The sequence below is a fragment of the Rhincodon typus genome, chromosome 18 (assembly GCF_021869965.1).
Source record: "Rhincodon typus isolate 14 chromosome 18, sRhiTyp1.1, whole genome shotgun sequence".
Taxonomy (NCBI): Eukaryota; Metazoa; Chordata; class Chondrichthyes; order Orectolobiformes; family Rhincodontidae; genus Rhincodon; species Rhincodon typus.
The window spans coordinates 39,839,239-39,850,273 of NC_063349.1; the positions used below are offsets into that span (position 1 = coordinate 39,839,239).

The 11,035-nt window shown below is 41.2% G+C and overlaps 1 protein-coding gene across 2 annotated transcripts in view; it reads right to left on the reverse strand.

The window, feature by feature from the left end:
* Window positions 1-11,023, reverse strand: part of LOC125485363 (ras association domain-containing protein 9-like) — a 43,860-nt gene extending 32,837 nt beyond the window's left edge. Inside the window, exon 1 of one of the 2 annotated variants that reach the window (XM_048607797.1) lies at window positions 10,897-11,023. The gene's annotated coding sequence lies outside the window, so the exon portion shown is untranslated. Of the gene's footprint in view, window positions 1-10,310; window positions 10,376-10,896 lie in introns of those variants that run through there. The other variant, XM_048607798.1, reaches the window with a different exon arrangement.
* Window positions 11,024-11,035: the final 12 nt, after the last annotated feature.

Consider the following 11,035-nt stretch of genomic DNA (forward strand, 5'->3'; position numbering starts at 1 on the left):
TGGGAACTCCTTCGAACTGGAATTGAACCTGCGACCTAAGTATGTATGAGTGTATGTGTATATCCTACACAGAGTATAATAAATAAAATTGGTGAGTTACAGGCACAGATTTCATGTGGAATTATGATGATGATGGAATTATGCAATAATAGAGTTAGCTGAAGGAAGGGCAGGACTGGGTATTAATTTTTTCTGGTTACAGGTTGTTCGGGAAAGATAGAAGTGGAAGAAACAGTGGTGGGTGGCATATTTAAGGAGAATGTTGTATTGCTAGAGGAATAAAGTATGTTTGAGAAGGTTCAAGGAAATAAACAATTAAGCTAAAGCTAAGGAATAAGAAGGGTGCAATTACATTATTGGGTGTATTCAACAAACTACTAGAAGGATGTAAACAAATAAATCTGTAAGGAAATTACAGTGAAGTACCAGCATTATGGAATAGTTATAATGGGGAACTTTAAATTACCTGAAAATGACTAAGAAAGTCCTAGTGCTAAGGACAGAGAGCGATAAGCATTCTGATGTTATGTTCAGTAAAGTTTCCTACACCAGTATGTGTCCATTTCAACAAAAGGGGGCCACTGCTACAACTGGCCATTGAAAATGAGGTGGGGCAAGTCGGTCAAGAGTCTATGGAGGAACAAGCAAGGGACAGTGATCATTATATCTATTATAGAGTTTACAGTTACAGTGGGAAAGGATAACAGACAATCCAGCATAAAAATAATTAACTAGGGGACAGCCAACTTCCATGGGACAAGAACACAGCTGAACCAGATAGACAAGCAACAAAGATTGGTGGAAAGACAACAGCTGAACAGTAAGCTACTCTGAAACAATTAATAAAAAATCTGTGGATGCTGGAAATGTGAAACCTATAGAAATTGTTGGAAAAACTGTGCCGACAAAACGTGAACCTGGAGGAACACAGCATCGGAGGAGCAGGAAAGTCGATGTTTCAGATCTGGACCTCTCATCAGGACTGGGAAGGGGAAAGGGAAGGGGAAGGAAGCTCAGAAATAAATAGTGGGGTGGGGCTGGGGGGTAAGGTAGGTGAAATGGTGATAGGTGGATTCAGGTAGGGGGTGGTAGAGATTGGTCAGTGGGTAGGGTGGAGCAGATAGATGAGAAGAAAGATGGATAGGCTCTGTCAGGTCAAGGAGGCAGTATTCAGAGGGAGGGCTGGAAATGGGATGAGGCCGGGTGTGGGGAGATTTTGAAGCTGGTGAACTCTACGTTGAGGCCATTGGGCTGTAAGCTCCCAAGGCAGAATATAAGGTGTTGTTCCTCCAGTTTACATGCAGCCTCATTTTGACAATGGAGGAGGCCCAGGATTGATATGTCGCCAAGGGAGTGGGAGGGGGAGATGAAATGGCTGGCAACCTGAAGGTGGTGTTGATTGGAGCGTACAGAATGCAGATGCTCCGCAAATCGGTCACCAAGTCTGCGCTTGGTGTCTCCAATGTAGAGGAAACCACATCGGGAGCAATGGATGCAATAGACCAGGTTAGAAAACATACAGGTGAATGTCTGCCGGATTTGGACTTAGTTGCTAGAAAAACTGTTTCAATTCTGAAGAAGGGTCACTGGACCCGAAATGTTCACTCTACTTTCTCTCCACAGATGCTGCCAGATCTGCTGAGTTTCTGCAGCAATTTTTATTTTAGTTCAGACAAAAATGATAAAAAAGTGTGTTTATGATAGGTTAGAAAATACAACTGAGAACCAAGCTCAGTACAAAATTTTCAGAAGGGAAATGAAAAAGCAAATAAGTGAAGCAAACAGGAAATATGAACAAGACTGGCAAATAATATAAAGGGAATCTCAAACTGTTGTATTGTAGAAACATAGTAAAAGAGTATTAAAAGGAGGAATAGGGCAGATTAGGGACTAAAAAGGAGACTTACACAAAGGGAAGGGATGTGGTTGAAGTATTAAATTATTTTATTTATTTTGCTCCGGTCTTTACCAAGGAAGCAGGCGTTACCAAGATCATGGTGATAGGACAAAACACAGCCACGGGAAAGGCTCACAATAAAAAAAAGGTTTCACATAAGCTGTTGGAATTTAAGAGGTGACAAGGGACCAGAACCATATAAGATGCGTCCAAGGATTTTGAAGGAAGTGAGAGTGAAAGTTGCAGAGGCACTGATGATAATCTTCTGTCTTTTCCGGACAAAGTGACAATGCCAGTGGACTGGAGAATTGCAAATATTATGCCCTTGCTCAAAACAAGGTTTGTAAAGAAAAGAAGTCAACAATACAGACCAGTCACCTTATAGAACATAGGACATAGAACATAGAACAGTACAGCATAGTACAGGCCCTTCAGCCCACGATGTTGTGCCGACCTATTATCCTACTAAGATCAATCTACCCTGCATACCCTAAATTTTACTATTCTCCATGTGCCTATCCAAGAGTCGTTTAAAAGTCTCTAAAGTATCTGACTCCACTACCACTGCCGGCAGCGCATTCCACATGCCCACCACTCTTTGACAATGGCGATACTTGTAGAAATAATAATATTTCAATAAACGGGATAAAATTAGTAATCATGTGGAGAAACAAATGGGTTAATTAGGAAGTGCCAGCATTCATTTCCAAGTGGAAAATCATATTCAACTAACTTGCTGGAGTTATTTGAACAGGGAACAGACAGGGTTGATCTGAATAATGCCGTTCATGTAATGAACATAGATTTCCAAAAGGCATTTGGTACAGTGCTGCACAACAGGCTGAAGTTAGCATCTATGAAATAAAGGGAACAATGGAAAAAGAGGAATTAAAAAAAAAGATTGTTTTGCAAAACAGTGTAATGTTTAATGACTATGTTTCAGGCTGCAGGAAACTTCATAGTAGGGTTCCCCTGCAGTGAGTATTGGGGCCCTTCCATTTCCTAATTTTCGATTGACTGATTTATTGTCATGTGTGCTGAAGTACAGTGAAAAGCTTTGTTTATGAGCAGTACAGGCAGATTATAGTACGCAAGGATGTACAGATCAGAAAGACTTAGACAGAGGCATACAGGTTACATTGCACAGGGCATGCGCTCGGTGAGATCAATGTTAGCAAGATCAGCATTATTTGAGGCTAGAGAGTCCATTCATTAGTCTAATATTGGCCAAGACGAAGCTGTTCCTGAACCTGCTAATGATCTAGATCTAGTGCAAGAGACAATTTCAAAGTCTTGCGGATGATTAAAAATGGCTAAGGGATGGACAGGACTGGCAGCTTGTGCCAGGGTACAGGTGCTTTCGGTGGGACAGAGGTGGAGGAAAGAGGGAGGGGGAGTTGCATTTTTGATCAAGGGGAATATCACAGCAGTAGTCAGAGATGAAATAACTGAGGGATCCTTCAGTGAGGCTTTGTGAGTGGAGCTAAGAAATGAGAAGGGGATGGTGACATTATTAGGGTTGTAATATAGGCCCCAAAATAGTCAACGGGAATTAGAGGAACAAAATGCAGGGAGACTGGGGAGACTTACAGGAGAAATAGGGTTGTCATAGTGGGGGATTTTAATTTTCCTAACACAGACCGGGACTGCCATAGTGTTAAGGATGTAGATGGGGTGCAATTTGCTAAATGTGTTCAGGAAAGTTTCCTCAAGCAGTATATAGAAAGTCCAACTCAGGAAGGGGCAAAACTCATCCTACTCTTGGGAAATAGGGCAGAACAGATGACTGAAGTGACAGAGGGGGAGCACTTTTGGACCAGTGATCATTGTTCTATTAATTTTAAAACTGTTATGGAGAAGGACAAAACTGGTTCACAGGTTCAAGTTCTAAATTGGGGCAAGGTGAATTTAGATGGAATTAGCCAGAAGTTTGCAGGGATTGATTGGAGTAGTTTGTTTGCAGGCAAAGGGACCTGTAGCAAGTGGGAGGCTTTTAAAAGTGTGATAGCCAGAGTTCAAGGTCCATATGTTCCTGTGATGCTGAAGGGCAAGGTTGGCAGGAGTAGGGAACCCTGGATGACAAGAGATATTGAGGCTTTGACCAGAAAAAAGGAGGCATGGCTCAGGTACAAGCAGCTGGGATCAAGGGAACCCCTGGAGGTATATAGGGGATACAGGAGTTTATTGAAGACGGAAATCAGGAGGGCAAAAAGGGGGCACGAGATAGCTTAGGCCGAGAAGATCAGGGTGAATCCAAAGAGATTCTTTAAGTATATTAAAGGAAAAAGAATAACTGGAGAGGGAATAGTACCCTTCAAAGACCAAAGTGGACATGTATGTGTGGAATCACAGGAGATGGGTGAGGTCCTCAATGAATATTTCTGCTCCGTGTTTGCCATGGAAAAAGACAAGACGACTTTGAAACTTGGGGACATTAGTGGTGATATCTTAGGGACAGTCCATATCACAGTAGAGGAGGTGTTGGAAGTATTAGAATGTATGAATGTATGAAGGTGGATAAGTCTCCTGGTCTGATCAGATATATCCAAGAACCCTGCAAGAGGCTACAGAAGAAATTGCGGGGGCCCTGGCTGATATATTTGCATCATTGTTAGCCATGGGTGAGGTCCCGGAGGACTGGAGGGTAGCAAATGTTGTGCCCTTATTCAAGAAGGGATAGTAGTACTAGTAAAGAAAAAGCTGGGAGTATAGACCTAACACCTGTGGTAGGGAAGTTACTTGAGAACATACTGACAGATAAGATATACATGCATTTGGAAAGATAGGGTTTGATTAGGAGTAGTCAGCATGGCTTCATGCATGGGAGATCATGCCTCACAAATTTGTTCAGGTGACCAGGAAGGTTGATAAGGGCAGGGTGGTAGACGTAGTTTGTATGGATTTCAGTCAGGCCTTTGATAAGGTTCTACATGGTAGGCTGCTCTGGAAGGTTAAATCACATGGAATCCAGGGAAGGCTGGAAAATAGGATACACAGAGATAGTAGGAACTGCAGATGCTGGAAAATCTGAGATAACAAAGTGTAGAGCTGGATGAACATAGCAGGCCAAGCAGTAGCCTGCTCCTATGATGCTGCTTGGCCTGCTGTGTTCATCCAGCTCCACACCTTGTTGTCTCAAATAGGCTACACAATTGGCCTGATGGTAGGAAGCAGACAGTAATAGTGGAAGGATGCTTGTTGGACTGGAGCCCTGTGACTAGTGGTGTGTCTCAGGGGTCAGTGCTAGGCCCATTGCTGTTTGTTATTTATATCAATTATTTGGATGAGAATGTACATGGAATGATTAGTAAGTTTGTAGACGACACTAAAATGGGTGGTATTGTGAACAGCGAGGAAAGTTATCAGAAATTGCACCAATATCTTGATCAGCTGGGGAAGTGGGCCAAGAAATGGCAAATGGAGTTTAATATAGATACATGTGAGGTGTTGCATTTTGGAAAGTCAAATCAAGGTAGCAGTTTCATGGTGAATGGTAGGGCCTTAAGGAGTGTCATGGAACAGAAAGACCTTGGAGTTCAGGTGCACGGTTCTCTGAGTCACAGGTAGACAGGGCAGTGAAGAAGGCTGTTGGCACACTGGCCTTCATTAGTCAGGGCATTGAGTATAGCAATTGGGAAGTTATGTTGCAGTTGTATTTGGCATTGGTGAGGCTGCACTTGGAGTATTGTGTTCAGTTTTGGTCACCTTGCTATAGGAAGGATGTTATTAAACTGGAAGGAGTGCAGAAGAAATTTACAATGATGTTGTCAGGACTCAAGAGACTGAATTATAAGGAGAGGTTGGACAAGCTAGGACTTTTTTCTTTCGAGCGTAGGAAACTGAGGGGGCATCTTATAGAAGTGTATAAGGTTATGAGAGGCATGGATAGGGCGAATGCACTCAGTCTTTTTCCCAGCATTGGGGAATCAAGGACTAGAGGGCATTAGTTTAAAGTAAGAGGGGAAAGAACATGTGGGAACCTGACAGACAACTTTGTTTTTTTTTTACACAGAGGGTGGTACACCAGCAGAAGTGGTTGAGGTGTGTACATTAACAACATCTAAAAGGCATTTGGAACTATGCATGTGGGCCAAGTGCAGGGAAATGGAGTCAGCGTGGATGGACATTTTGGTCGGCATGGACCAGTTTGGGCCAAAGGGCCTGTCTCCGTGCTGTAGGACTCTATGAAAAATAATTTAGAAGTGTTGTAAACTGTGTGGAGAATGGTGTAGAACATCAAAAGGACATTGATTGCAGATGGAATGGGTGAATAAGTAGGTGGCTGATGAAGTTCAACGTGCAAAAGTGAGTGGTGTTATATTTTGGTAGAAAAACATGAAGATAGAATACAAAATCAAGGATGTTACTCTAAAACCAAAAACAACAAATGCTGGAGATCACAGCGGATCAGACAGCATTCATGGAGAGAAAGCAAGCTAACATTTTGAGTCTAGATGACTCTTCATCAGAGCTGAAGTGAAGTGTGAAGGGAGGCAGCATTTATGGTATATTTGGTGGGGAGATAGCGGTGGTGGGTGTAGGGTGCTGGTGGAGAAAAGATGTTGATAGTTCTGAGGAAGGGTCACCGGACTCGAAATTTTAACTCTGTTTTCTCCTCCACAGATGCTGCCAGACCTGCTGAGCTTTTCCAGCAACTTTGTTTTTGTTCCTGATTTACAGCATCCGCAGTTCTTTTGGTTTTTATGTTGATAGTTCAGATTAAGTGATTGGAATGTGAGAATGGCGGAATATATTAGTTCACTTCCCGGCTGCCCCTTGGGTTGCACGCTCACGACTCCCGCCGCTGAAATTAAGAAGGCCGCTGATTCACGAGGCAAGTTTTTAATACGGGAACCTTACCTTCCCGGCTGCCCCCTGGCTCACGCACTCACCACACCCGCCGCTGAAATTGTGCTGTACTGTTCTATGTTCTAACAATTCTATGAGAGCAGAAGTTTCTCCTCATCTCACTCCTAGCTCTCTTGCTGACAGTTTTGAAATTATGACCCTTAGTTACTCACATACTATTTATAGAAGCAAAATATCTTTCATTATCCTGTCAAAATTGTGCACAATTTTGAACACCTGAATTCAGGTCACCTCAATCTTCTCTGCTCCAAGGAGAATAAGCCCAATTTCTCTTATTTTTCCTTGCATCCAATATCCCTCATTCCATAAATCTCTTTTGAATTCTCTCCAGGGCTTTAACATCCTTCCTTAAATAAAAGTGCCCAGAACTGAACACAATACTCCAAATACATTATGACCAGTGCTTTGTGGAGGTGCAGTAACACTTCCTTGCTTTTCTATTCTATGCCTTTATTTATAAACCCAAGGATCCTATAAGCCTTCTTAACAATTGTTTCAACATGCCTGGCCACCTTCAGAGCATCATACACATGAACTGTGAGGTCACTCTGCACTGGTACTCCCCTCAAGGTCATACTATTAAGTCTGTATTGCCTCTCTGTGTTTCTTCTATCAATATGCATTACCTCACATTTCTCTGCATTGAAATTCATCGGCACGTTTGGCCAACATGGTCCTCTGAGGTCACTCAGCATCATCTTCACAATTCACTACTCTCCCTAGCTTAGTATCATTTGCAAATTTAGAGATTTTGCCCTCATCACTCATCTCCAAATCGTTTGTAGAAAAAGCAAGAGTCGCAATACCGACCCCTGTGGAACACTCACTTTTAACTAGTCTCCAATCTGAGAAATGACCATCCATACCAACCCTGTGATTCCTATCTTTTAGCCATATTTCTAATCCATACTGCCAAATACCCATCAATCCCAAAAGTTAGTAAATATGACAAAAAATGCAGATATAAAAAGAAATACACGCAATGATGCTGAAAATCCAAAATAAAAACATTAAGCAGCAAGCCCACACACTTAAAAGCAGAGTAGCTGGTTAACTGAAAGGAAGCAGATCAGCTTCTTTAATCAGACAGACCAAAACAAAAATAAAAGGAAAACAGAACAGGTCAGAATTATAAATCATTATACTGATTGCAGTAACCAGATATTGGGTTTAAAATAACTAAGCTTGCAATTGTATAGTATTTTCACAACCTCAGGATGTTAAAACAGGTATACATGTAATTAAATATTTTTGAGTTGCAGTCATTGTCAAAACATAATAAGTACAGATGCCAACTGTGTCGAATGACATCACATAAATGGTAATGAGCAGAGGATCTGTTTTACTACTGCTGGTTGAGTAATAAATATTGGCCAGGAATTTGAAAGAATTATGCTGCTTGTCTTCATAATAGTGTCAGGTTAATACTGTGTTCCCTTCAGAACACAAATCTTGACCGACTATCTCACTGGAAAAATTACACCTCTAACAGTGCAATATTCTTTCAGTAATGTACCGAAGCATCAGCATTATAATCTGTGCTGTAATATGTTTAGCACAACTTAAATTTAGAGCCTTCTTACAGAGAAACAAGCATGCCAGCACTGAGCCATAGTCCCCACCTAAGAACATTGTATAGAGCTGAATATATTAGATGTCTCAATGGCTATTTATTTCGCTCTACAATACTTCAAGTTGCAGGTCAAACATACTTTAAACTGTGCAAATATTTATTGGGAAGATGTGTGTTGGAAGGAAAAGCAAGTGTTAACCGAAGCTGTTGATCAGCAAAGACAAGCCATTATTTTACAAGAACACTTAACAATGGTTAGCTTTTGTACAAGTCCACACATGGATTTTTTGCTTATTCTAGAATAAAACATACACGTTTACCTTTTTGTTGATAGAGAAAACACATGGACATTTTACTGTCCCGACTTGTCTATTTCTTAGCTGGCTTCTGGGCATAACCAAACTTATTTTACATTCAGCATTTTCTTTTCACAAAATGTTGCTGCATGAAAGGCATATTGGTAATTACATCTTTCATGCAGCAACGTTTTTTTGCAAAAATAATTGCTGAATGTAAACCAACAGAGTAGGTTCAATTCCTAAACCAGCTGAGGAACAACATCTTTTCTTCCTCAGGTGACTTAGGAAATTTGGCATGCCCATAAGAACCCTCATTGACTTTTACAGATGCATCATAGAAAGTATACTATCTGGGTGCATAACAGACTGGTATGGCAACTGCTCTGCCCAAAACCCTAAGAAACTTGTGGTTGTGTGCACAGCCCAGACCATCATGGAAGCCAACCTTCTATCCATGGACTCCATTTACATTTGTCATTGGCAGAGAAAGGCTGCTAACATCATCAAAGACCCGTCCCTCCCTCCCCAGTAATGCTCTTCTACGACCACTTCTGTGAGGCAGATGATACAGAAGCTTGAACACATGCACCAACAGGTTCAAGAATAGCTTCTTCCCTGCCACTTTTAGACTGATGAATGTACTCTCTAAGATCAAATTATGTTAAACAAAAACAGAAGTTGCTGGAAAAGCTCAGCAGGTCTGGCAGCAGCTGTGAAGAAAAAAATCAGAATTAACATTTCATCCTGAGAACTGTTCTGAGGAAGGGTCACTGGACCTGAAACATTAACTCTGATTTTTTTCTTCACAGATGCTGCCAGACCTGCTGAGCTTTTCCAGCAGCTTTTGTTTTTATTCCTGATTTACAGCATCCGCAGTTCTCTTGGTTTTTTTTCAAGTAATGTTGATCTTGTTGATGTTGATCCTGCTTCATGCACCTCCTGTGCAGTGTAATCTGTATTCCTCACTCTGTCTAAAGCATCCTACACTCTGCATGTCCTTGCTTACTATGATCTGCCTGTACTGCCTGCAAACAGAGCTTTTCACTGTACTTTGGTACACATGACTATAATAAATCAAATCAAATCAAATCAGATCAGATCACAAAGAAGGAGTCTCCTTCTCAACCTCTCCCCTCAGGTTAAACTACCACTAGTAGTCTCTTTCTAAAGAGAAAGCAGTCAGTGAGTTCCTTCACTTCTCTAACTTTGTGACAATGCACACATTGCGAAAAAAGCCCTTGAAATCATGGTTCAGATATCACTCCAGTGACCGACAGCATGATTTAGATGTTTTTATCAAGATGCTCCTGAATGTTAGGTCTGATGGTCCATGGCCTCGATGAAATTTGAAGACGGGTAGATAGATGAAGAACAGAGAAGGGAAATAGAGTGAATTAGTGTTGAATTATCAACAGATAATGAACGAAACAAAAACAGAAAAGTCAGAAATAACACTACAGCCTTTAAAAGAAACCCTAAGAAAATGCCTCGGGGAACAAGTTACTATTTGTGCGATTAACTCTCCACAGCTTCATTATTTACTCCAGTCTGGTTGACCTGCCCGGACCATAAATCATATCATGAACACCATTCTTTGACATTAATTACGAGGCCTAAATGACTGAAATTAAATTTCTATTGACAACCCAAATCCAACAATTTGGTGACTCACTGTATAAGGCCGCGGAGCGGGAGGTGGTCATTCGTTCAGTTCCGACGAGGCTGTGCAAATTGTCCAATGAGTTCTGGTGATTCAGAACTCGTGGCGTATGAATTTACGTACCTCTAAATTGCGTTTTTTTTAATATAAAGTGCGCATCATTACTTTGCCAGCATTTTCTGAGTTCATGTACTCTTTTTAATCAAATCAAATTCACATCATTGTAAAAAGTAGAGATTAGCTGCAGTCTGTCCAAAGGTCTTGTGGCGCCGTGATAATGTCTCTACCTCAGGATCAGAGATGCAGGTTCAAACTGTTATAAGAAGTCGAGCAAGAATCTGTAGAAAAGTCTCTGTTATTCACCATAAAAAGCGTTGTTGACACTTTCTCTAGAATAACAGCAAGTTAGACTGAAGTCTTACTTTACACTACACTTTATAACTTGTTTCAATGCGGATGGCTGAAACTCTGATCGTGTTAAAACAAACACATAAAGGTGCCCCATTGCTACCCATCTCATTAAATACAAATGACATATCTCCTCCTCTATAGCCTTACAAATACATAAATTGACCGTCAGTGCACACGATAATCTTACCCTGTTAATTTCGGCTAACTTTAGTTACTCCTTCTAACGGAGAGGGCTTCACTTCTGCAACCGACATTCCCGAAAAATCTCTTACAAATAAAAAAAATTCCATTGCACCGATGGTTTACTCATTAATTGTGACCTTCTG